The 27,333-nt window shown below is 41.4% G+C and overlaps 1 long non-coding RNA gene across 9 annotated transcripts in view; it reads left to right on the plus strand.

The window, feature by feature from the left end:
• Window positions 1-27,333, plus strand: part of LOC140624410 (uncharacterized) — a 373,398-nt gene that overhangs the window by 340,830 nt on the left and 5,235 nt on the right. For 3 of the 9 annotated variants that reach the window (XR_012023885.1, XR_012023889.1, XR_012023887.1), the window contains 2 exons: window positions 3,416-3,584; window positions 7,096-8,514. This is a non-coding gene — a long non-coding RNA (uncharacterized lncRNA). Of the gene's footprint in view, window positions 1-3,415; window positions 3,585-3,787; window positions 7,051-7,095; window positions 8,516-27,333 lie in introns of those variants that run through there. The other 6 variants (XR_012023892.1, XR_012023893.1, XR_012023891.1 and 3 more) reach the window with 5 other exon arrangements.

The raw sequence follows: 27,333 nt of genomic DNA on the forward strand, positions 1-27,333 counted from the left end.
CTGAATGCAGGGATATAGGACAGTCTGGATACCCATTCGCCTGTCGATGGGCATTTGGGCTGTCGCCAGGCCTAGGCCTATTAGGAGCAAAGCTGTAATGAATAACCTTATACGAGTCCTCTTGTGGACATGTGCCCTTGCTTCTTCTGCACGTAGCCCCAGAAGTAGAACCGATTGTCACGGGGTAGGCATGTGTTGACCTTATGTATTTTATGAACACTGTTGGAGAGTTGCCGCATTGAACATCGGTTGTGGGGATACATAGAGCTGAGATCTGTGGGTAGGAAAAAAGGGGAATCCTGGGCACACTCTTGGTAATATCCCAGATCCAGCATTTAAACAGTTACTAAGTAGATGATCCAGCAGCTTTTCAGCAGTTAGCGGTTCACACAGAGAGGATGAATGCACCTTTTACATCCTTCATGGATGCTGAGGAAATCCTGCCCCTCTACCATCAGGGAGATTGTTCTCTGGAGACCAGGTGATGTTTCAGAACTCAGATTTCCTAGCAGGAAATGTGTCACAAAACAAATCCTAGCATATGAGAATCCCGGGCAAGGCCACACTGACATCTCCTCTGACCACTCAGGCTTCCACAGAAGTTGATAACCCCTCACGTCTAAGACTTCCCTGTGTCCCTGAACCAAGCGGTAGGCTTTGGCCTCAGGAAGTGTTAGTCATTTTAAAACCCATCTCCCTCTGTTCAGATAATCATCTTTCCTCTGATTTATAGTGGCCGGCCTGCAGGTGTTGAAAAGGTGTCTTCATTTAGCCAGAGAGCAATAATCCCAGAAAGTATATCTCCACAGCCACATCGCCCTCCCCCGTTTCCCACCATCAAAGCCAGCCAGTTCCCCAGTCCCTCCAGCTGTGAATCTGCACCGTGCCTTGGGTCATATTTGTGTCATCGGTAGCACACTCTTATAATTCTGCCCCCAAGTTGAAAGGAGAAAAATCCCCACAGGGATCAAGGAGAGTGTCTCCTTACACAAATCTTTTTTCTGATAAGAGGTGACCCATAGCCAGAACCAGAGATTTATATATGCATTTTGACATAAATCTGCATCTGTAATTATGAGTCATAACGATCTTTATAGGCTGCACTAAATTGGTGAAGAAGAGTTACTGTTATTGACAAAGCATTGACCTGAACATTAGTGGAGGAAGAGCTAATTATTTTTTTTTTTCCTGAGGAGTGAGACTTCTTTTCTAGTTGTGAATCACTTTGAACCCGGGCCTTCGTTAAGTATCTTTCACATCGAAAATAAGCGTCACTGAGCCTCCCATACTCATCCTGTATCTTTACCTAGTTACAGTTGTACGGAAATCTCCAAACACATTCTAGAAGCCTTTTGATCATTTCCAAGACAGTGATCAGGGTATGGGAGGTGGTGGCTGAAGAGGCCAATCTATATTTTGTGAAAGCAGGTTATCTGTGAGATGTGCTCCCATGTCTCAAAGACCGAAGCCTATTTTTAGCTGGACATGCTGGGATTCAAGTGCGGATCCACCATTAGTGTTAATAGAGCTCTGGGCGGCTGACTGCTGTGTAGTCAGCCCAGAAAATGTACTCTTTGGAGCAGTGGAAGGTTAAAGCGAGCTTTAAATCACAGCCTTATCATACTTGCATGTTATTGGCAAGTCTGCCTAAAAATAGAATCTCATTACTTTAATTCTACAGTATTCTTAGGTGAGCCAACCTTTATTATTAATAACAGCATTTCACATTTATATAGCACTGTCTGCTTAAGAGAACTTCACAAATTATACGCATAAAACTTTCCTACCTTAATGTAACAAGCGATGGGTTAAGAGGGCAGGAGCGAGGTGGTAAGTAGTGGCTCCCACTCTCTATCCAGACAGGAGGACTAAAGAAATTGTCACCAGGTGGCTCTCAACAAAGCCACTCTTTGAAGTTGGGCCATTTTAATTCTTTGAAAGTATGTTGCGTTTCTCATCGATGATTTGCAAGGTCCTGGGGACGCTCACAGTCACCTCAAGAATAATAGGCTGCTTCTATAGTACATTTTGTGTTTATCTATTCGGGTCTTAGCCGAATTTTGAAAACGAGGTGGACAACAACAAAAAAACCCTCCCCCCGCCTGCCACCTTCCCCCAACTAACAGGAGGTTTCTGAGGTGCCCTTTCTGAGGGTTCCCATATCCAGCTTAGGAACCCAAATCCAGCTATTTAGGATGGAAGGAGGAGGATATTGTTTCATCCTCCTTCCATTTAAGCTTACGCCAATTCCTTACCAAATTGCCTAGATTAGTTAGTAGAGCCAGTAACCATGTTTTCTGGGTAAATGCCATGTGGATGCTCCTTTGGGGCATGAAGTGGTGTTGTCGGCAACAGTCTAGTTCAACGACGTAGCTTAACAATGTGACTATGTATGAGTGTGTTTATAAGAAAGAGGGACACAGAGCTGTGCGGTGGTGATAAGTATTCTCACAGCCTGCAATTCAGGAATGGGATAAGAATCTCTATACAGTTAGTGCATTTTACTGAGAGCGCATGTCATCTAAAGAAGCTGTCAGGCAAGTCAACACTTCCACAGTAATGACCAGAGAAGGGCCTTCTTGGAGTCAAACACTGAATGGGCATGAAAACACTGAATAAGACATAGTCTCTATCCTGCAGCCGCTTGCAGTCTAATAAGGGAATGATAAGCAAAAGGGAATTTCTTCTATTTAAAAAAAATTTTCATTTATTTACTTGAGAGAAAGAGAGAGCGAGCACGAGTAGGGAGTGGAGCAGAGGGAGAGAATTTCCAAGCAGATTCCCTGCAGAGTGGGTAGCCCAATGCAGGGCTCGATCCCGTGACCCATGAGATCATGACCTGAGCCAGAACCAAGAGTCTGGCACTTAACTGACTGAGCCACCCAGGTGCCCCTAGGGAACCCAAATGGGTGGGAAAAGCACTTGGACAAGGACAGAGTACACGGGCATGGATAGGAGCCCATAGGAGAGGAGCATGACCAGATCTTGGGTGGTCGGGGAGTGCTTCCTGGAAGAGATGGCATTTAAGGTAGCCAGGCAACAAAGGAAGGAACGAGGAGAAGGGCTCTAAAGGAAGAGGAATCAGTCTTCAGACTACTACAGACTCTAGTCTTCAAGGCAAAGAGAGCAATATGATCCTAGCACTGAAAATGGGTAAGACCAGGGTGTATCTCATGAGGAGCAAATAGTGGCCACTGGAGGAAGGTGGACAAGACCGAATGGGCTGTGTGTGCCCCACCAAGGAGCTTGGGCTTTATTCTGAGAGCAATGGGAGTTCACAAAATAGTCTTTTAATAGGAAACGACTCTATTGTGAAGTAAAGCAGTTAAGATAGCTCACTTTGCTTGTATTTGTACTTTTGAAGCTAGCCTGCAGCTTTTCCCCCCTTACTTTCCTTTTTCTTATCTCCATACAGACTGTCCCAGGATACTTATATCTCAACATTGAGTCAAAGTTAGCACACCAGGTCTTCCTGTGAACTCAGAAGTAAAAATCAATGGAAAGACACCCCCCCCCCACAAGACAGTGGTTAATACCCGGATACATTCATACTCCCAGCTGTTTTTACGACACCAGTCTCAGAGGTAAATCCTACAAAATGTCACTGAGTCTTGTGCTCTTTAGATGGACTAAGGCGTGGGAAGAGGGACAAAAGAGAATTGCACAGAAAAAGGGCATTTCTCTCACGTTGACCATGATAAATATGCTTGTTCAGGAAAGAAAAGGTGAACTAGAAAGCTCAGGAGTCTGATCTGGACAGGAATGTATATGTTTTTGTGGTTCGCAGATGGAGAAATGCTGCAGGAAAGGCCAGCCCATTGGCACTGTGAACTCCAGTGCCTGACAATGTTTGCAGAGAGTTGGCTGTTTCCATTCTGCAAAGCTTGCAGACCCAAGGGGTCTTGCTGACCCAAAGGATCGCGGTCATGGTGACATAGACACCTCTGAAGTCTTCTGGAGAGGGGACAGTTCAACTGCCTTTCTTCTTCTTCCTTTTCTTCCTTGTTTAAACTCATAGATGATTCTCCCCTACCCCCACCATCACCTCTGATGCCTGACGCCCCACACGTCTTTTGGAGAAAGTACTGTGGTTATTAGTTACTAGTTTGGATACAAAAAAGAAAATTAAACTGATTATTATGACCTGTCTCTTCCCCTTGGAAATTTTGCTTTTAGATGCTAGTAATGTTCTCTCAACTGTAAAATGGATATTTGGGGAGGATTTAATGAGACAATCCGGTAAAGATCTTAATCAGTGTTGGCTATTCTTGTCTTCTTGGGGATCCTATGAGTTATCCTGGTTTTCATGTAGTTCTTCACAACAGCCTGCAGGTCCTATGTCCAACATGGCAATTCTTCCTTGACTTCCAACTTCCAAGGATTCTTGGGAGTTTTGAGTACCATATTTCATTATGGTACCCTCCAATAGACACTTACACCATTCAGTGTAGTGCTCTTTTAGCAAAGAGTTTCGAGTTGGAGATTTTCTCTAAGAGAAAAGAACTCAAGCTTGTACTAGAGTTTGGTAAAACTATTTGCACAATGCATGATCAGTTCGAGAGGAATGTGGAAATATATATCAAGATGCATAAAAATGCTCAACTTTTAAACCCAGTCATTATCTTTCATCTCTGGGAATCGTTTCTGAGAAAATCATCTAGAATGTAAGAAAAATATGATTATAAATATATTAACCACAATATGATTTAAAGTATCTTAAAACTGATAACAACCTAAGTATCTACCAAAAGAGTTGTGGTTAATTCATACTGGCATATCGAATCAAGGGTGCATTAGCAGCTCAATTCTGGGGGCCCACTGGGAATTTTCAGAAAGATTCTGCAATGGTATTCACCCCAGAGGAAGGTTTGAAATAACAAACTTAATAGAGTCTTTCTAATACAGCCTTCTCTTGAAAGGGGATTATTTTCAGGCATCTGGGTGGCTCCATTGGCTAAGCGCACAACTCTTGGTTTGGGCTCAAGTCGTGATCTAAGGGTCATGAAATGGAGCCCCACCCTCAGGCTCCGCTCAGTGTAGAGTTGGCTTAAGATTCTCTCTCTCTCCCTCTGCCCTTCACCCCCTCACCCTCTCCCTGTGCCCTTCACCCCACTCTCATGCTCATGCTCATGCTCTATCTCTTTCTGAAACAAACCAATAAATCTTTTTAGAAAGGGTGCTATTTTCAAAAGGGCCAGCCAATTTCGCTCTCCAAGCATGAGCATAATGTGCGATCACTCTTTGACTGTAGCTACCAAACCCCGGTAGCACAGGAACAACAGCCTCGTGCTTCCTAATAAGTGATTCATGTAAGCACCATTTAGTGAGGCTGCAGGGTATGCTTTTATTCAATTTACAAATTTACATGCAGGATTTCATTTGATCCTCACAAAAATCCAATGAGGTATTATTATCCCATTTTACAGATAGAGAACTAAGTTCCAAAGCTGGGCAACTGAGCTGTCTGACTCGAAAGCCAGTCATGGAATTGTCCTGCAAATTAGGTGACATTGTGTGTGTGAAGCCATAGTAACCTCTCAATACATAGCCGCTGTTAGTTTTATAAACCACTATGCAATATTGTTTCTAGCAGGGTTAAACAGTCCAATCTTATAAAATAAAAAGGAATTTTTGGTCTGAAACAGAAAACAGTAATAGTGTATGGACAAGTTCCCGAAGACTAGTTTGGCCAGTACCTTTAGCAAGCATAGCCTTTTAGTAATTAAAACTATTCCGGGCAGCCCCGGTGGCTCAGCTCTGCCTTCGGCCTGGGGTGTGATCCTGGAGACCCAGGATCGAGTCCCACGTCAGGCTCCCTGCATGGAGCCTGCTTCTCCCTCTGCCTGTGTCTCTGCCTCTCTCTCTCTCTCTCTCTCTCTCTCTCTCTCTCTGTGTGTGTGTCTCTCATGAATAAATAAATAAAATATATTTTTTAAAAAAACTCCTATTCCGTCTGCCACTTTAGTGCCAGCTCCTTGCCAACTTGGAGATAAAGGTAAACAATGCTTTTGGTCAATGGGGTTCTGCAGTATTGGTCATGGGAGGGCCTTCCGCAACAATGGACAACCAGACCAACTTATTCTTAGGAAATCATGCTAAGACGCTTTAGAAACAGGGAGAAAGGGAGGGAGATGGCTGAGAGTACACAAGAGCATGAGTAAAGTTGCTGTGAGTAAGTACTCCTAGCAAATGAGTTCATCAGTACAGATGTATGAACCGTCATTTGACAAAATTAAATGAGGCAAATATTTAATGGTGTTAGGTTGGAGCAATCCAACTAAATGATTGCTTTTCTCGGAGTAAGAGTGTTCTTAAAAACAGTCTTTCCACATAGCAAATGAAACTATCCCTCAGTGAGCACGTTCACCTTTTATTACATTCAAAACTTATTTTGAAAAAGCCTGAAGAAGCATGCTGAGCCAAGTCCCTCATTCTACTTCACATCCAATTATTGCTCCATGGCCTCTCCGGCCAGGTCACCCTGGCGTCCCACTAGGTGTGCGAGCAGCCACCAGCTAGGTCAGCCCCGAGAGATGGGGAGAGGCTGGCCTCTTGCAGGCTTCTGGAAGCACTCCCACTGAGCTGGTGTGCAGCGCTGGGCAAGGCCATGCCCATTTCTAGAGGAAACCCCAGCGTGTGAGAAAGTCCCGGCCTTGTTCTGACCATCGCGAAGGCTCTGCTCTAGTAAGTGGAGTACAGGTAGTCCCTGCTTTCCGAAAGTTCATGTTATGCCACTTTGCTTTTATGAAACACCTAATTAGTAGCTGCTCTTGCTAACTCAAATCTGATGAGGATTTGGATTTTTTGGGGAAAAAAAGCCAAAAGCACAAGTAGCAGCAGGAGCAGCCCCAGCTCGCTCCTTCCCCAGGACCACGCTCGGCATCTCAGGCCCAGCCGCTGCAGCTCTGAACCGTGTCTGAGAGCATCTGTGCTTTATCTCAATTTATTTTGTGCATCCATTAGCAAGATGTGTCCTAAGGTATGAGAAAAGCCTACAAGAGGTTATTTTGGGGGGCTGGGAATGCTCAACAATTTTTCCATATTAATTAATGGTAATTGCTTCTTGCTTTATTTCTATTGCTTTGGCTTATGCAGGATTTCGTAGGAGTGCTCTCCCTGCAGACGGCGGGAAACCTGTACGTGCTTATGCCTTTGTGCACCATTTTTCTACTTCTACAAGTTACAGGACAGATTTTCCTTACCTGAACTTGAAATAACCATTATTTTGCCTCTCCTCTCCATTTCTGCTATTTGTTTTTGGCTGTTTTTCTGAAATGAGAATAATGGCAAGAAATAAAAAAAGAAGTATCGTTCAAGCTTTTTTTTTTTTTTTAATGCTAGGGTTTACTTAAAAGAGGTGTTTATAAAACAGGTAAAGTTCAGCTTGCTGGCCTCTTTGGTGTAGAAGGTGAAAACTATGGAAGAAGGCCAACATGCTAACTGATGCCTGAGAAAAACTGCATCCCCACCAGGAGCTTGGAAGGAAAGCCACGGAATGGAAGGCACAAAATAATTGCAAAACATCTCGGAAATCTTGTTCTGAGCCATATGATGAGCTATCCGTGTCTCTTCATGGATTGGTTTCTTGTTTTGTTTTGTTTGTTTTGTTTTGTTTTTAAGAAAAATGAGATGAGACACTTTTAATTTTCCCCTCCTCTGTAGTCTTGGAGGTTGTTTAATCTCAAGTGAACTCAATTCACATTTTCCTGGCAGTGTTAGCTATCAGCTCAAAGCATTTTACTCATTGCATCATACTGCCAGTCAGCAAGCAGGGACCTAATTAGCTCTTTGCTTTAATGGCAATAGTTAAATTTACATTATTAATTCAAATATTACAGACTCTGTGGACTTGGGCACATAGCTGACATAAAGATGTAAAATGAATAATAAGGTGCTGAAAAACACCAGAGTCATTATTCCCATCATGTTCAAACTTTGAGCTATAATGATATCAATTAAAACTCTAATCCTGGCAAAAAAAAAAAATATTTTAAAAAAAAGCAAAAAGCTTTGCCGGGTCCCTTTTGTTATAAAAGCTGCAGTTATATTTAAATGTTGGGCTGAAGTATTCAAGTTATACTTTGCAAAATACAATGGTCGCATAAGTCAAGAGGCATAATTACAGTTCTGATTACATTTTTGCTTTTAAAAAATTCCCAAACAGTAAAAATATAGTGAGTTTGTCAGCATCCTGTTGTGCATCCCTGGCTCTTCCTACGTCCTGAAACCCTGCAATCACTCTGCAGCGTCAAAACCTGTTTGGGTTGCAAGACAGATGGGACCTTCAAAATGAAATGTACCTATGACTGTTTGCTACTATATATATAAAATGTCTCATTTAGTCTCATCTGTGATTTTCCAAGAGGAAAATGTTTCCTGGAGCAATTTATCTCAGTCCTACAGGTTTGTATCACTGAATGACCATCTGAAAAGCAGGACCCGAGTCTTTTCTTAAAGGGAAACTGCATGTGTTGGGGATGTTTCTCCATGCAGTAGTGGAACAGTATTGAATACCATTCAAACAAATGAAATCCACCATATGAAATAACTGAAAATTATGAACTTCAAAATTCTCATTTGGTGTATGAACCCTTTCATTGGAGTTCCTAAAATATTTCTTACTGCATTTGGGGGAACAAAACAACTGGTAGAAAAAAATAGACAAAAAATGTTCTTCATTTTAGTGCCAGATTGAGCTTTTTGGCGTCCGTGCTATCTCATCAGCTCTTCCCAGAGTAAACCAGTTCTGTAGTTCTTTGACGTGAGCTCCCTCCCCGGCCAAAGCAGCCCTCTCCTTCTGCAGGGCTGCAAGCCCAGCTGCAAAACCTCCTGAATCCCCTGGCTCCAATCCTTCTTTTATGGCTATTATTATTATTTTACCTTTGATTGAAGATTCTAATTTCCCCTTTCAAATAGGTTCCTTGTGGTCAGGCTCTGTGTCTGATTATGCCTATTATTTGGGAGGAGATCCATGATGTTGACTGAATGAGCTACAAATGAACTAGCTAGAGAAGGGTGATGTAATGGCTCACCCACCCAGTTTAAAGTCACTTTTCCTTTGGATACATAATATGCATTATTCTAATTTTAAAAGATAGCCATGATTTCTTTTATTTATTATTATTTATTTATTTATTTGAATCAAAAGATTTGGGTTCACACTCGATTTGTTCATCAATGGAGTGACCATGGCCTAGTCATGGGCTGTATCCAAGGTTCAGCTTCTTTAGCACCAAAATGGAGATCATAGCCACCTCCTGGCCAGGATGACATAAACAAGCACCCTATAGTATTTTCGTAAAACTAAATGACAGAGGGGGTGGTGTAAATAACAAGGCATATACCACCCCTTTGTGAACTGAAAATTGCAAATAAAAGTGTAAGGGATTCTGACGGCCAGTAAATGCAATTGAACTGTGTTTCATGCAACACAGCATGGTAGCAAGGTGTAAGGGGTCAGTCTTCAAAGAGGACAAACTGTATTAGAGGAGTGTCTAGTAATTTTTAAAAATCAGTACTGTCTGTGGATGGGAGTTTAGGGTAGTAGTTAAAGGTACAGACTCTGGAGCTTGAATTCTTGGGGCTCAAAGTTTAGAATACTAGTAGTGTCTGCCTTTAGCATCCTTGTGAGGATAATTTACATAGAGTCCTCAGCTTAGTTCTTGGCCTTTTGTGAGCCTTCAGTAAGTGTTAGCTATTATCAAAGAATCAAACTGTATAAAATTCAAACTAGTCATCTGCATGTATAGAAAGGCTTCATATTACTTTTTAAACAATTGTATGCATTTTCCCCTTTCCAAAAAATAAGAGCTCTCCCTTCTATTCTTTTTATTTTTTAAAGATTTTATTTATTTATTCATGAGAGACACAGAGAGACAGGCAGAGACATAAGCAGAGGGAGAAGCAGGCTTCCTGATGGGAGCCTGATGCGGGACTCGATCCCAGGACCCTGGTATCATGCCCTGAGCTGAAGGCAGACGCTCAACCACTGAGCCATACAGGCGCCCCCTCCCTTCTATTTTTGAAAGAAACTTGTAGTAGAGAGCAAGCTGCCCACAGAGGTCCTAACTCCATGTCCTCTGAATGAATGGATGAATGAATCCAGGTCAGTTTCTAGAATCGGAGCTTCAAAATTGATGGACAGAATGTGTCAACAGGAGCCAGGGAAAGTGTCTCAGTTCATTGGTTACATGGTAGAGAGGTGATTCTGTGTCTACTGGACTGTCCAAGCCACTGAGGGTGCCATCTCAAGCCAAGTAGACACTTCGGGTAACACATCTGAAGAGTCCTGTCCAATAGTAACAGTAAGAGCGAGCATGCGTGATGGTTTACAGTGTTCCAAGTACCACGCTAGGAGCCTTACGTGCATTATCTTACTTCATCTTCTGTAGCCTCCTGACTTGCTACAATGCTAGCTCTCATTTTATAGAGGCTCTCGGAGGTGAAATTAATTTGATCAAAGTCGAACAGTGAAGGATGGTAACCCTAGGACTTGAACTCAGATCGTTGGGCTGACTATATAATATTGCCGCTGTGGAAGTGCTTAGGGATAGAGAACCTCAAGATTTTAGAACTCCTGAGACCATGCTGTAGGTACTAAAATTTTGAGGTGCTCAAATTTTGAGACTTACCTGGAAGTAAGTCTCAACTAAAAGTGATTCTCCAGGTTGTTAACTCAGGAGCCCTATTTTTGAGCCAAAGTCAACTCCAAATCCTGTGAAACCAGCCTCCACTGAATTAAAAAGCTGACACAGCCCAGTGGGGCCAAAGGTTCCCCTCTTTCCTCCTGTCCTCATCATCTGCCAGCTGCTGTACTTCCAATGTGTTAAAACTCATGGGGCAGAGAATGCTTAGCAAATTAATAGAAGAAAAAACCTGACTTTCCTAGCTCATAAAAGGTTGATACCTTCCAGCCATGCTACTGAACAGAATGGGATTTATGCTGTAACTTTCTTCCCAGATGGGAAAGTGCTTTACAAATAATGGAACTAATGCAATTTATTCCTAGTGAGTAAATTTGTCACCGTGGATGTTGTATTAACTCTCTAAGGCCAATTCAATTGGGGATTCAATAAATAAGCCCTTTCAGCCTACCCCGCGATGCCCCACCGGTTAGAAGGAGTCCTAGATAAATAGCAATTTGATCCTTTGCCACCTTGAATTCTCTAATCCTTGAAACATGCTTTTGAGAAATGTGGGAAGGATTAATGCCTCCATTCTCCTGCTGGAGAAGCTGAGGAACACGTGCAGCAAGGAATGAATCAGGAGATCTCAGATCTCGTTCAGTCCTCTGACTGTCTAAAGTGCTCATTTGGCGAGCATCTTCTAGGCCTGTTCTTGGGTCATGATTTTCAAAGTGCTCAGCAAAACCGTGCTCGAAAGACACTTCTCGGATTCAGGCACAGTTGTCTGGCCACCCCTCAGCTGGATTTGAAGCCACCTCCTTGGGGATTGTGCTCCCACGAGCTTCTGCTTAAATCCGGCCCTAAGCCCTTCCAAAGGGGTTCCTTCTTTGAAGGGGCACCGCTCTGTGCATTATGTTCTGGATGCTTCCTTCACGCTAAAGCTGAAGGTCATTGTTTATTGAGCCAAAGTTGGCACCGAGAATGGAAACGAATGGGAAAAGGATGTGTACTTGAATGCACGCCGTGTTATTTATGCCCACGGACCATGGCACGTAGCACGCATAAAGGAGTTCTGATTTATTTATTTATTTTCGTGAACTCAGGTCGTCCTTCACGAAAATGAATAAGCATAGCACGAAATGGGATTTGGGGAAAGAGGGAAACCTGTAGTGGAGAGCAATGCATGGGACCCACCGTGCTGCAGCGCAACTCTCTGAACAGAATTCCTTTGGAAAAGTGAAACTCCGTGCACCTGGCTTTCCCCAGCCGATGGGATGGGAAATGCTGACGGCTGGGAAAGCAAAGCAAACCTGAGCTAAGGGGACTCCGTGCCTTACAGCCCGATGGATAATAATTCTGTAGCTGTGCCATTCAAGAGTCCCCGTAATGCTCCTTAATTCCGGTGTATCCTACGTGGGATTTAAAATGTCTTGAGGGATTTGCGGGAAACCCTGTTTTATTTGTTCCAAGCAAGCATCGTCTTATTTTGTTTTAAATAAAGAAGATGGAGCAGAATTGAGAGGGTTGTTTTTTTTTTTTTTTTCCACCTAAATAAATAAGAAGGTCCATTTTACCACGAGCACTCATTTGGCACCGTGTTTCCCTTGTTAGTAGCTGGTATTGTTATTATTCACTGAGTGTTTTATTCTCATGATGTCACTGTGGGTAGCTTGGTATTTCTGGGCTTTTCCGGATTCTTTCCTGTGAGTAATTTGCCTTCTTTGGCTATTTGATAGATGGCATTGTATGAAAAAAAAAGTATTAAAATACTCCAACGAACAATGTACATGCCCATTGTGAACTCTACATTAAAGTGGTCTAGAAGCGTGTTGGGAATATAGAGGTTTGGTTCATTTGCTTTTTCCAGCTTGCCTTTTTCTATTTTGCAAAACATGCTGAATGTACTGTTTGTCTTGATGCAGACTATGTTATTTATGAAAGGTCTGCATGGAGGAAGAAAACATAGGAGGTATTGTTCAAAGAATCATTAAGGAGACATTATTTGAGATAATAATGTAATTAGACTCCTTAGAGGGAAATGTAAGTATTTGTATTTTTAGCTTTTATGTAGGAGTGTAGCGGTGGCTAATTAAGGGAAAAGTTAGCTAATTCATAATGCTTAAATTTAGTGTTAAGCCTGATAATAGACCTGAAATTTCAAAAACCAAAACAGCACCGGCACTGGCTCAAAAGTGGTTCTTTAATTCGGGGTCAGAAGAAACACTGTTTATAGTAACCAAAATTCTAATTTTATAGAGCCATCTCGATCTGAAAAGGAGTCAAAGGCAAACGAAAATTCTCTACAAATCTGCCATGTTCAAAGTATCCACTTCAAAAGAGAACTTTTTTTTTTTATTTCCAATTTATCCCAACAAAAATTCTCTTGGGCTTTTATTTCAAAAGATGAAAAATGAGCCATGGCAGTCAATAGTGTATGGTGACTATTTATCTGTTTACACCTATCCATGTGATTGCTAAGAAAACCAGATTAGACTTTGAATGTGATATGAAGAATGTACGCTATTCACAAGCCCATATTCCTCAGAGGAGAAATAGGTTAAAAACTCCAAATTAAGTTTTAGAAACTATACATCTCATTTTGGGGAACAATAACTCAAAGCCTGATTTTTTTCAGGGAGAACACAGATGCCCAATTTTTAAGTAAACGTATCATATCGCAAATGAATTCGCGGTGTATAATTTATCTCAACAACAAAAAAATCACACAGCGAATTGTTTAATGATGTCCACATTTTAATTTACATGACGGGTGTCTCTCTGAACAATTCCTATACATCTGCTTTTGATTAATTGAGGGCTATCATAAAGGCACCAGAGAAGCCTTTTATGATAGCCTTCTTTGGCAAATACCTTTACAAAGCAAAGGGCACTTTATCAAATTAATAATAGCCCCGAATCGGTCCCATTTTCAGTTTCTGATTTTTTCATAGACTACATTTCTTTAAGAGGGTGTGCACCTGTAGGAAATTTTATACGGCAGGCAGCTACACTGCCATAACCAGAAACCAAATTCATTTTCAGAGGAAAGTAGGAAATACACAATGGCATACGTGCCTCTTTTACGGCCACATCTGCACAGCTCAGGGAAAAGTTTGCAGATATGTCTGCTGATCACATTACAGGGCTGTTATGAGAGAATAAAGTTGCACCTTTGATGGGCCATTGCAGCTGAGTTAGAGGTCCCCAGTTATTAGAAGTTTTGCATGTCACAGAGCGGAGCAGATTGGAGACCCAGACATACTTTCTGCAACTCGCTGAATTTTTGGTCATTTCCATCAAATATCAATGGACCTGTTAAATAGAGATGAAACACACACACACACACACACACACTCATGCACATGCACACACAAATACACACTAGTGATAAAGATGACTAGCTTATTTCTGACTTTCACCTCCGTGATAGAAAGTCCCTTTGTGCTCACACAGTGCCTTCAGGACACCAGCTGAGAACAAAGCTGCTTTCAGAAGCAGTAAGTGATCTCATGCTATTAATGTCCAGGTGATGTGTGAAGCCCATTATCACATCACTAATGTGGCAGCAGACATTTCCTGGCCAACCCAAGGTAGCTCAAATGTTTGTGAAACGTGGAACTGGAAAAGGTAGTCCTAAGAAACTCTTTATTTTTTTTTACTAGCACCCCTAAATGCTAGGCAAAAATCAAAAACCTAATCATTTATACATTAGAAAAAAAAGAAAGATAATATTGAACTCCACATACAAGATTCCAGGAGACATTGAACAAAAACAATTTGTAGGATTTCATTGAAGGGTTTTGGTAAAGCGTTTGTGTTCCACATGTAGCGTGTGGCATGTTATCAGACAAAGCAGGGTGAAAAGCTATTAATGTAAAAAATGAGAAATTCCAGTTCATTGTCAGAACACATAGAGTGGACAGGAATCATCCCTAACTGTCCATTGTTCTCTTGAGGACATCTCACTGCACACTGGGGGCCACCTATGTGGACTCCAGTCAGGCAGTGTGCACCGTAAAATTAATGTAAGTTGTGAGCAGGAGAATCAGCTCCCAGAAATAGCAGGCATACTGAAACACAGAGATAAATAGCAAGGCTAAAAACAGAATCTGCAATATGATTAAAAATAACAACCACTACCTAATTATCAGGAGACATTGGAAAATAGTGTGCACATTCTTGTTTAACATTTTGTTAACAATGTCAAGTCCATGTTACCCGGAACTGTCCTTTCTTTTCTGAATAAAGAACCCACCTCAAATAAATGGAAATTTATCAATTTTCCAGTTGGCAACACAGGACTATCCAACAAGTCTGTTTTTTTTTTTTTTTTAATGAGATATGTTACTTTAAAAACAGTTAAGATTAGAATTCTAGGTAAAAATTTTAAGATCTAAAACGAATACAGTAAAATCAATATTGATTATTAGGAGTAAAAGTGCTAATTGAGGCTGTAAAATCTTTTAAGAACTAAGAGGAGAAAATTTCCAGTAAAACTACAATAAATTACTATTAAATAACCAGAATATTTGTGTAGAATTTAATGTCAGTACATCAGCCTCCCCGAATTTTTTTTTTAAAGTAGTGTATTACTGATTCAGTCCGGAAGACTATTCCAGTAATATTACAAGAGCAGTGTCACTTTGGCAAGTTACCTTTTCAACTTCTCTTGCATTATGTTCTAAAGAAACCTACTTTGAGATTTCTTATGCTTTTAAGAATTCATTTTTAATTATTGCTTTTTTTTTCTCTTTTCTTTTCTTTCTTTTCTTTTTGGCCTCAGGTCTTTCAGAGCTTAATGTCTACTGTGCTTACACTAAAGTGAAAGGAAAATGATTTTATTGAGAGACCACATTTTCATATTAAACATAACATTCTGACAGCTGATATTCTTGATGCCAATTTTAAAAGTGTAAAAAGGGCTCTATTCTTTACTGTGTTCTTATTAGATCTGACCCAAATTTTTGGTCAATTGCCTTGAATGGGCAAATGTTGGCAAGGTCCAAATCCCCGAGAAAAGCTGCTTTCATCAGGGCAGAAGCTGGTGCTGATTTCAGGTCAAAGAACCCCAACATTAAATCTGTATGTTAGCATTTAAACACTCCATTTAAGAACTTTTCATTCCAGAACACTCCGAGGGCTCCATCTAGGCTGAAATCCACAGTCTGGAGCAACATTTAAATGGCCTGTAATATATTATTATTCCCTCTAGAGGTGTAAGGAATTCTGGTCTTTCTCAACAGCTGCTTCTCTGTCTTATCCTCCCCTCCCACCCCCAAAATTCACATTTCTGGCTTTCTAGCTATATTTGAGGTTTTATCCATCTACCCAGAGAAAGCAAGAGGGGAACGGAGACGTTGTAAACTGAGCAACAGCCTGTTCCTCATCACCTTTATGGACTTATCCCTTCCAGCATCTTATGGGTGACACCAAGTGACAGTGGTGTTCAAGATTCCCGAAGGCCTCCGGAACACCGTGGGAAGTGCCCCAAGCTGACATCAAGCAGGTCTCACCTTCCTGGTTGGTCCCTATTGGTGTTCAAAGAGCCCACGGAAACAATAGAGTGAGCACAGACTCATAAAAACCATACCCAGCATCTACCTCAAAGAATAGCTCTTCAAATAGGGCCTTTTGCAGGTGAGAAAGCTGGGACTTAGAAAGTGAAGAATTAATGGAGAATTAGGACATATCTCCCGCCCTGATCTCCATCCCAGAGGTCTCTTTTCAGGACACAGGCCACCCAATGGTTTCTATGGGCACCTGCAGTTTTTGCTGGTTGGTTACTTCTAGGAAGTCTTTGGTGGAAACTGTTTAAGTGGCCCTAAGCATGCAGGCATCACAATCCCCTTTGATGTGAACTTTGAAATGGCTTCTTTACAAGTTTTCATGAACCCCAGTCTCTGAGGTCCTCTGAGGCAGTCCTGTCATCCAGAGCTCTGAAGCAGAGTTTCAAGGTAGGCAAACACCAATAATATAAGGGACATGCTCTAGACTTCCTAGGATCTGCACATAACCCCAGAATCCTTCAGACATTACAACTTACATAATTGTCAAGTTTCCTGCCATGAACGCGTATTATTTTTTTTTATTAAAAACGCTAAGTGTTATGCAAAAATATCACTACTGATAGTAACAACTGTTTGACATCCTTTTATAGTTTATGAAGACTTTCATATACTTATTTATCATATCTTCACAAAAACTTCACAAATATAGTATTAGTGTCCCTATTTTCTAGATGAGGAGAGTGAGGCTCAGAGGGATTAAGAGATTTGCCTCAAGATACTCAGCTGCCAGGAGGCAGAAGAGGAACACGAAACTTCAGTCTTCTGATCCTAAATCACAATGCCCTTTGACGTGAACTTTAAAAATGGCTTCTTTACAAGTTTTCATGAGCATTTTGATGAACCCCAGTCTCTGAGAAGCCCAGATGTGTTTTCCATCTACTGTCTGCTGCTTTCTAGTTCTTTTTTTAATATCCTTTTTTTTACTCTCTTTCAAATTTAATTTTGAGAAAATAAGGCCCTGAGGAGCCTAACTGTGGCCGGGAGACTCTTGAGGATTGGGAGCCAGGTTTCCTGAGGCAGGGCTTGAAAGCTACATATAGGGGCACACGGGTGGCTCAGTGGTTGAGCATCTGCCTTTGGCTCAAGTGCCAAAGGGAACCTGAGGCAGGGCTTGAAAGCTACATATAGGGGCACACGGGTGGCTCAGTGGTTGAGCATCTGCCTTTGGCTCAAGTGGTGGTCCTGGGGTCCTGTGATCAAGTCCCACATCGGGCTCCCTGCATGGAGCCTGCTTCTCCTTCTGCTTGTGTCTCTGCCTCTCTGTGTCTCTCATGAATAAATAAATAAAATCTTTAAAAAAAAGAAAGCAAGCTACATATATTTTGGGAACACATTTTTTTTAGGGACTTATGCAGTTTATCTGGACACTTTTTAAATTTTACCATCCTGTGAATTCATTATAACCCTTTTTACTCTAAGTATGCTTAACAAATGCAGTCATCCAAGGAAACAAATCAGTAACAACAACCAAGCAATTCAGGAATTTCCTTATTTCTAAGTTAATATTCAGTGTACTTCAGGTAACATCTTATCAGCTCTGCTCCAGGAGAGTCTTTGAATGCACAGCAATTTACGATGAGCTCTTGGAACAAAATCGGGAGCTGACGTGTCTGGGAGCTTGAAGTGAGCTACTCTGTGTTTTTGCCTCTCATTCCTTAAGGAAGCCTTTCACTCACAAGAATTGCGTGAAAGGGCCAGTTCGGAGTCCTTAGATTATCTGGAAGCACTGCCCACCACTACTTTAAATAACATTCAGCTGGGTCAGGACCATAGCACCAATGAGGAAAAACCCCAAAAGACTCTACTGTCCATCTTGGCTCCCTGCAGTGAGATTCTGGTGTACATATTTGTAATTCTCTAGCTTTTCTGGTTTTGTTTCTAGGGAGACCAGAAAACCTACAATATACATGCCTGCACACGTCTACGCGCGGACACACACATACACACGCAAGTGAAATAAAGATCACTTAGAAGTGGAATTCTGGCTCAGGCATCAACTCTGCCCCAGATTGTATCAAAGCTATAGTGGCATAATCCTTTAAACCATTATCTTCCTTTCTAGTTTATTTTTATGTTGTTTATTAAGCTTGTATACTTTTTATCATTTCTGTTTTGTTTTTCTGAGTATTCATACCTCCTAGCATATTTCTACTATAGTTCTCACTTCAGGCCATGGACATATTCGGTGACCTCAAGGCTTTTAAGTATAATTCAACATGCTGAATGAATTTCTTCTTTATTCAAAGTATTATAATGAGGATAAACGTGAAAGCACTTAACAGATTATAAAGCGATCTATCCATGCAAGATGATATAATCGCTAATTTAATGCATTGACTGAATTCATGTATTCATTGATTAAACAAATATTTATGTAGTGGCCATCGTGGAGCAGTACAGTGCCAAGTGTTTGACAAAGCCAGAGTTGCCACGTACTTGTAGTTTGTGGAAAGTAACTCACCAGTGGGTAATATGCCTTTGAAATTGTTCCTGAATTACAAGGATAGCATACACAAAACCTTTCAGTTTTAAATTTGACTAAGGCTTTGTAAACACACCATTTTATTCAAAGCAAGAAAGTATTTGCTTCTTAGCCTCATCAGCTGCAAGAAATTTTACCTAGTAAACCAAGGCCAGGTCTACACAGTGCAAAATAATATAGCTATTTGGTAAGTGTTTGCTTAATTTTATCATGACAGAAAGCAAATTAAAATAACTTATGGCCTTAAGGGGATTTTTCTTCTTCTTTTCTCCTTTTCTTTTTATTTATGGTTGTTGTTAGTGGATGAGGTATTTTGAGAAGAGAGGGTTACTGAATAATTATTTTGGTGAACTGCATTGGTCCATGGGCTGGGCATGCTCTAAATCTGTTTTGGGTTTTGATGTCCTTAAATCACTTTAGATTTTGTTATTTGGGTATCATTGTCACCTTTATCAAATTGAATAACTTCAACCTTACTTTATCAAGAACATGGGTTTCTCTGAATAGTACAGAGTTAAAAAAAGAGTCACAAAGATGGTGAGTGGAGAGAATCATTCTCTCTCTCCTATATTCAAGATCTACAGACAAATACTCATTTTGCAATTTCTGCTTGTGTTCTATATAATGTGCCTTTTGTGCCTCATGGTGCAAAAAAAAATGGGATATCATTTTTTAAAATAACAAACTCTTTAAAAGCAGTTTCAAGTTCCTTGAAACAAGTTTATCTTATTTTCTCTCTAGGGCACATAGTCTGAGTCTGTCCATGTTTGTTAAATAAACAAGTGAGTGAATGAATGAATGAACAAACCAACTACAAATAAGGGAAGCATGACCTTTTAAATACAATCTAATGAATAATAATAATAATGTTATTTTCCTCATATCTTGAGACACAGCACAATGCTTGAGCCACATTATACTTCCAATGAGTGTTTGGTGTGTGATGAATTCCACTGGCAAGTGCTTCCAACCTTTGTAAGCAAAAAAAATAAAACAAAACAGAAGAAAAACAAAACAAAACAAAACAAAAAAACCTTAATCCTTTAGTCACACATTCATTCAGATTAAGAACACTGAAGCTCTGAGAGTATCCGGTAAATTACAGTTTCCAGAATGTGGCTGGTGGCATTATCTCCATTTGACATACTAGAAAACTGAGATCCAGAGACTGTAAATGATTTTCTCAGAATCTCCTAGCTAGTGATAGAACGTCAAATGACTGTCAATGCGATTTCTTACAAAGAGTTTTCTGTGACATCTCAATTTGCCAGTCTAGCTGTAGGCCTTTAGAAACCTCAGGCCTTGTACCTTGGACTGACGTAGGAGCTTCTAGAAACAGTGGGGCATTCCAGGATTCCGCTCTCGTGATATGGAATTGGGTGTTAAATCAGAAGCTGGGTCTTGGCAAATATTACTCTGAATTAGAGCAGTTGCACATATTTGTGAGTGAATGAATGATGATAATACTAGCAGCCTCCACCAAAGCTAGTTAACAAGGCTCCAGCCAGTACTAATCAACATGCGACCAGAATTTTAAAGAACATCAAGCACATATAAAGTCAGTCTGAGCTAAGAACAAAAGCTATACTAAGGTCATAAGGAGTGAGAATTTCGTGATGTTGCTCAGTGTACAGCAGTGATCTCCCAAAGGCAAGGCGATGCAAATATTTTTAGAAGTCCACAGCAAAATGAGAGAATTTTTTTAATTTAATTTTTTAAAAAAATTTTTTAAGAATTTTTTTTTTGAGAAGACTATGTAGCGACCTTTTCCTAAAATTTGAATGTATGCAATCTGAAGGACTTTATTCTTAGATTATGATTTTATGCTGCGGTACTAAAATCTCCCTTTTTGTATGAAACAAGGATGTGAGACCACATGTATTCAATGTCTTTACTGGTCTCTAAGTGGGAGGGAGTTGGCAATTCTCTGTTAATCTTCAGTTTTTTTTCTGGAAACTTGGCTAGTTCATGAAAGGCCCGAGGTATGGTAACCAACGGACCACAGAAATTCACCTGTCGGCCTGCTTTCATGAAAGTAAATACAGCCTGGGACCTCGAGTCACTGTGACCCTCTATCACTCTCATGACTGCTTCCAACAAAGGTGTGGTGACACCTGGACCTTCCTCTCCTCCTGGTGTCTGCAACTTTCTGGGTGTGTTACTGACTGGTTTGAAGCCACTCCTATGCTGACACAGGCTGCATTTTCAACCAAGTTTTTCCTACTCCATGCTTCGTTGGATTCCCCCTTGATTAGAGAGAATTCAGAAACACTTGGTTCCCAAACCCAAAAAGCATCCCAATGCATTAGAGTCAGGGAAAGCAGAAGCAGGGCTTGTTTCAAACAACAGCCAAGGCTGCCTCCAACCTCCCACACACGGTCCTGCTTTTCATGATGGGATGCTAATTTGAAACCAGAAAGTCTATTTAGTCAAGAAATAGAAACTCTCCATGTGACACCAGGGCTGTTTAAGATCACACAGTCTATCTACTCTGAGCGCACACACATGGGGCTCTGAAATCATTAAAGAAAGATCACGCCGATTCTGGGCACCCCAGCTCTCTGAGCGTTCAAAAGCTTAGGTTGTCATGTGTTTTTGGCTGTTATTCATGCTGAGATCTTTCCATCTCTCTCCTTTTTTTTTTTAAGTTGGTCAGAGAAAATGGGTGGCGCTTTTCCTTAAAAGAACTTGAACAAAGGTTAGAAACTAGATAACATCTGTCACAACCAAAAACCCTGTACTGTACTTGCTCACTGACAACTCTCTGGGCACTGTCAGAAAAACCAGCCTGGCTCTGGGGCAGCTTCCTCAGACCCCAAGGCTGGACAAGCCACGACACTGGGCTTTGAACCGATACACTCCTAATCCACAGAGCATGTAGTTACACAGCAACCTTAGTGAGAACTTTGCTTTAGCAGAGAAAGTCTGTGTGACAGCAGAGAGCTCGAGATCTGCTGAGCTGCTCATCTAAGAATGCCCCACACAGTCCTTCTGAGCCAGCTGATGTACAAAGCACTGGCCTGGTCTTCCCAAATCGGGGTAGAAGCCAACGAGGAAGGCTTATTTCCCAAACCCTTCACTTGACCTTCTCAAAGTAGCCTAAAAAACAAACAAAAGCAACAACAAAAAACCAGGGATTTGGAGGAAAAAAAACCACACGTTCAAGAGAATGTAAACTACCCAGATGTTGTCCATTAAGGTCCAGAACCGCTGATTCCAGCACACATCTGTGGTCCTAGAAGCCGCTGGTCGTCTATGTGTGCACAGGGAGAGGACCCAGAACCAGAAGCTCAGAGATTTGCCAGGATCCATTCCCATGAACAAATCTGAGGAGGGGCATCTACGCTGGTGTGAACATCAGATGGCATGCTAAAAAGAAAGTTCTGGACTCGGAATTGGTGAAGTTGGAATTCTGGTCCAAATTCTGCCATTAATTAGCAATGTGTCTTAGGCAAGTGATTTTGCCTCTTTGAGCCTTACTCCATCTCGTTATATGGAAAACAGAGATTAGACTAGAACATCCCCCACAGTCTCAAGCGTCTCTAACACTTTCTGATTCAAGTTGTTGACCAGATATCAAGAGAGGATTGTTAAGGACTAGCATGGTTTTCAAGATAAAGTTACCTCAACATCCTCGATGCATAGTGATCACCTCGTATGGTAGACCGTGGGCCTAAGGGTCTGGGGCAAGTGGGCCCAAAAGCTGAAATCCAGTCTTGGCCTTGGAAGGGTGGGGACCTTCTGGTGTAGGGGATAGGACACACGCGTCAACTGCAATACAGGGCAACCCAGGCGAAGTGCCAAATGCTCAGCGCAGGTGCTACACAGAATTCCAGGGAAGGAAAGCTCTGCCAACATTTGGGGCAGAAGGAATAATTTTCAAGGAGAGGCAGAGCTTTAGCCAAATCTTCTCTGAAGGTAAGAAGCTAGATCGGACCACTTCTTAGGATCCTTAGAATCCTGAGATTAGAATGAATTAGCACCAATTAATGTTCGCTCATGCTACATAAAGACTCTGCCTCTAATAGGCATAGCTATAATTATTCATGCCATGAAAATTAGTAACATTTAAAGGACTTGTTTTTCTGGTACAGGTATTTCAGGATGGCTAATTACAAATTCCTTTGACTAATCATACCATATAGGCTAACTACCTTATAGGTGACTTAATAGCTAATTCTGGTTTAAATAATTGTCTAAAAATAAATTGAAGATGACTGCTGGAAACTATTGCTGCCAAACCACTGGGATTTCTTTCTTGAACTTCCAGGAACCATCTCTTCACCATTCGTCATTCTGGGTGGCACACGGGCAATTAAAAAGAACTACAACAATTATTTGGCCACTATAAAGAAGTCCTGTCTTGCCATACCACTGGCCTTTTCGCTTTTTAAACTGGTGGACAGGGAGGAGAGTAGACTTTGCAGTTCTGCCCTCATCAAGCAGCTTTGTTACGTTGGGCATGAAGAAATTCGGAAAAGACACAAACACCAGCTACCCCTGCCAAGTGACGAGGAGATGAGTGTGGCGCATCCCTCTGTTCCATGTTCCCCAAACACCACAGTTCCCCAGGACACAAGGGGACTCCCGCTGGCAATGTTCAGGGTGGAATTTAAACTATGTCAAATTTAGAAATAGAAACAGGGACAAAAGGCTAATTTCACATAATTGGGCCATCCCGGGTTTGCAGCTCTGATAATGGTTGGATAGGGAAAGATTTTTAAAAAGATAAAAAGAAAGCAGGAGTAAAATGGGAAAATGCTTATTTAAAATTAATGTCACACCTCATTTTCAATTAGTCTCTCATGAACTTTGCCTCACTCCCACACCCCTGCTTGTATATGCTTAAACCTGCAGACAACCATAAAATTAGTTTACATAAAAACGCTAATTAACGTACACCGCTGGAGGATAACAAACCAATCTTTTCATCTATTTTTAAATTCTTATTGTGAATCCTTAAAATATGCCCCATTTTAAAGCATCACTGACTCAATTTTAAAACATTGCCAAAACCTGCTTTGCTAATCTGCAAACTCGATAATTCTACCCCAAACCTCAGCATACTCAGCAACAATTTAATAGCAAATATCTCTAGTGGGACCTCATATTACTAAGATTCTATTACTTTTTATATTACACAAAAAGTGCTAGTGCACTCTAAAATATTATAAATAGCTCAGACCAGGCAATGCTTGTCAAAATATGTGAAAGTTTATTTTTTTGCACTCAGTAACCTGAGATTTTTATCTTGTGTATTTATAATCTCTAATGCGCCTCCCATAATTAGTGTGAAATGTAGATTACTAATCAACTCCCTAAAGTTTCTGGACATTTTATTTCTGTTAATATGATTACTAAGGGTGATAAGTTGTATGGTTAATAACCCAATCCTGCTACTAAATGCAAATTCTAAACATATCTTAAAATAATTGCATAGATGCCTAAAATGGGCTTCTTTAATTATATTCTTCTTAGACTGCTAAGCAGCCCTATTTTGATTAAAGGCATTTGTGTTTATGTTTCTTAAAGATTTTTAGTTTGAGGTTTCAGAGACAGCTATTCATCCAGATATTTACTTAATAGATGTTGTAATACATTTTAAATGACATATAAGAAGCATACATCCCCGTTTAACGAGTAATACTTCATACCTTGACAGAAGTCTCTGTAAAACCGTTCAGTTTCTGAAACGTTCAAGTTTTTTCATCATTAATATTAGTCCAACTGGAAGTATATCGGAGTATGTCCATCTCTAAATACAGAGATAGTGCCACACAGAAGGGATTTTGCAATGCGTGTATCTTTTCAGCAATTTCATGCTAGTTCAATTTTTAAATTGATCTTTACTCATTTATTTTGTGACCACGATGCTATTTATTTATTCGCAATAAATGCTGTTCGCATTGCAAATCAGTTTTTAATCAACAATTCGCACTCTTTCATAGAGATGAATTGCAAAATGCCACTTTCGTTGTAAAGTAGATCCACGACCCACGTTTGCACCAGGTGGGGATTGACATGCCTGCAGCACAGACATTTCGGTTTCCTGCGCTTCACAAAGTGGCCCTAAGGGTCACGGAATGACACTCTTTTGGGCCACCTCCCTGTCTCTCCTGTACCCTTCACAGTTTCTCTAGTGTGTTCTGTCCCTTTAAATTTCCTCTGCACACTAATAGCATGAACACTCTTCTTTTAAAAACATTTACAAGTTAAAAAAAAAAAAAAAAAACATCTACAAGGAGTTATAACTGTCACAGGAACCCAGACACCCCAGCCTGTTCTCCGTCTGTGGGCAGATTCAAGCTGCGAGGAGCGGCTCCTGGATGAGCCCTGACCCTACCCAGGAGGGCGAACTGGAAACCCCACATTTAACACACGAAGCACATCCTGAGCCACGGAGCTGTCTTGCTCACAGGGATGAAACTCTCCACCTCCCCAGCCAGGGAAGCATAAAGGGCCCTGGGTTCCCTGTGCAAGGGGGCAGCCCCACTGGCACGCCCTGGACCGTGTCCTGGAGTGGGATTGGTTCCATTGCAAGGCCAGGATGGTGCACTTGGTCTCTGATGCACGATGCAGGTGCCTGGAAGTGACAAATGTCAGAAGAGCTTTGGTGGGTTGACAAGCAGATGCTTTCCTATCAATTGCTCATACAAGTGATTCGGACAAACCCAGAACCCACTACTGTCCCCAAAAGGCATTTGTGCTGCAGATGTAGTAGTCGATAAGCTTAATGCCCAGTGGCTTGGAATCATCAAAATTCCAAGCTCCTCCTCTCACAGACGCAGAAAGTAAGACTCAGAAGAGGTTACATGATTTTCCAAAATTAGCTGGCTAGAACACTCCTGCTGGTCTTTATGGTTTTTATGGTTTTTGTTTTGTTTTGTTTTGTTTTTGTTTTTTTGTTTTTTTTTTTTGGTGGGGAGTGGAGATGGGCCTTCGCCAACTGTACTGTCTTTATAGCTACTAAGTAAACCAGAGCACAAGTGGTGACTGTCATGAGGTGGGCGGGGAGCAGCGAGCCCCAGGGCATTCACCGCTGGTTCCAGAAGTCAGTGGGTAAAGAAGATGTGGTCTATACACAAGGGGATAGGACTCAGCCAGCAGAAGAGACGGATACCCACCATTTGCCTCGATGCAGATGGAACTGGAGGGTATTATGCTGAGTCAAGTAAGTCAATCGCAGAAGGACAACCATCATATGGTTTCACTCACACAGGGGATAAGAACTAGTGAAAGGGATTTTAAGGGAAAGGAGGGGTATCGAGTGGGAAAAATTCAAGAAGGAGACAAGCCACGGGAGACTCCTAACTCTGGGAAACATAGGGTTGCAGGAGGGGAGGTGGGTGGGGGGATGGGGTAACTGGGGGACAGGCACTAAGGAGGGCATAGGATGGGATGAGCACCGGGGGTTATACTATATGGTGGCAAATTGAATTTAAATTTTAAAAAAAAGTAAAAAAAAAAAAAAAAAAAAAGAAGTAAGTGGGGTGCCTTTCTCTTCTTGTCAGTGACGATATCTGCAGCCTAAACAAAGACCACGCAACTCCAGGTTAGCCTCCTCATGATGACAGTCTCTGAATTCTGACTCCAAAACAGAGGAACAGCCATGTAGCTATTGATCATTACTTGTGGGGAGAGTGAAGGGGTGGTGGGTGGACCAATGGGCAACCAATGCCTTCCAACTCCTCTCCATGCCTTACCGCCTCTGGGTCTCGCAACCTAGGATTCTTGCTCCAACGCTCCAAATCCTCTTGTCTGCCTCTGAAACTCCTCCAGAACACTTCCCCACTCTCCCAGGTGTGCTCCGGCTCCTCGACCCTCCCCAACCATGGTTATTACATAAAATAACTAGTTCGCTGGGCTTCTCAAATCTGCATTCCCACTTTTACCTGTGTGTGCGCCTCCATCCTTGTTACCTACGTAATCTTGAGTGTAAAGAATGCTCTTCTGTATTTCCAAGCTTCCATAACTAGAGCTGATGAACATTGTGACAATAACTAGAATAAACCAGTTGGCTATGTCACGGAAAGATTTTTTTGACATGGAGAGAGAGCGAGAGAGAGAGAGAGAGAGAGAGAGAGAGAGAGAGTAATCTTCCCTGTCCTGGTCCTCAGTGTCCGCCTCCCCCGCTCTGGGTAAATAGAGGGCACATTAAAATTATTAAAATTATCTCTTCATGCAAGTGGCATCAGTTGTGCTGGAAGATGTTCAAAAAACCTCCCTTCCGTAATGAAAGAGATTAGAATCTACTGTTCATGTCAGAGGATATTTATGAACTTTTAGAGTCCTACTAATTATACCATGTATACAACTCTACATGAATGAACCAAGCTGTCAAAAATCCAAGACGACAATATAACTGGATAACAATCTGTTCACCTTTGGGTGCCTCTTCGTAACTCTGGAAGTGACTCCCAACTCTCTTGACTGCCCCTACCCCAAAGCCTCACATGTGTCCGCCCCCAACGTGTTCCTTTGGTTAACCCGGTCAAATGTTAGATCAAGACCAGCCTGTGAGAAAGTTGGTTAGGATTTAAGCATTGATGCCAGAGATAGAAAAAAAAGAAAATGAAGACATTTTGGTGGTAAAAAGGCACTTGGCTTTCTGCCAGTGGCCAATTTCCCCATTCAATGATGCCACTGAGCCTTCCTTATT

Source organism: Canis lupus, chromosome 34 (genome assembly GCF_048164855.1).
Source record: "Canis lupus baileyi chromosome 34, mCanLup2.hap1, whole genome shotgun sequence".
Lineage (NCBI taxonomy): Eukaryota > Metazoa > Chordata > Mammalia > Carnivora > Canidae > Canis > Canis lupus.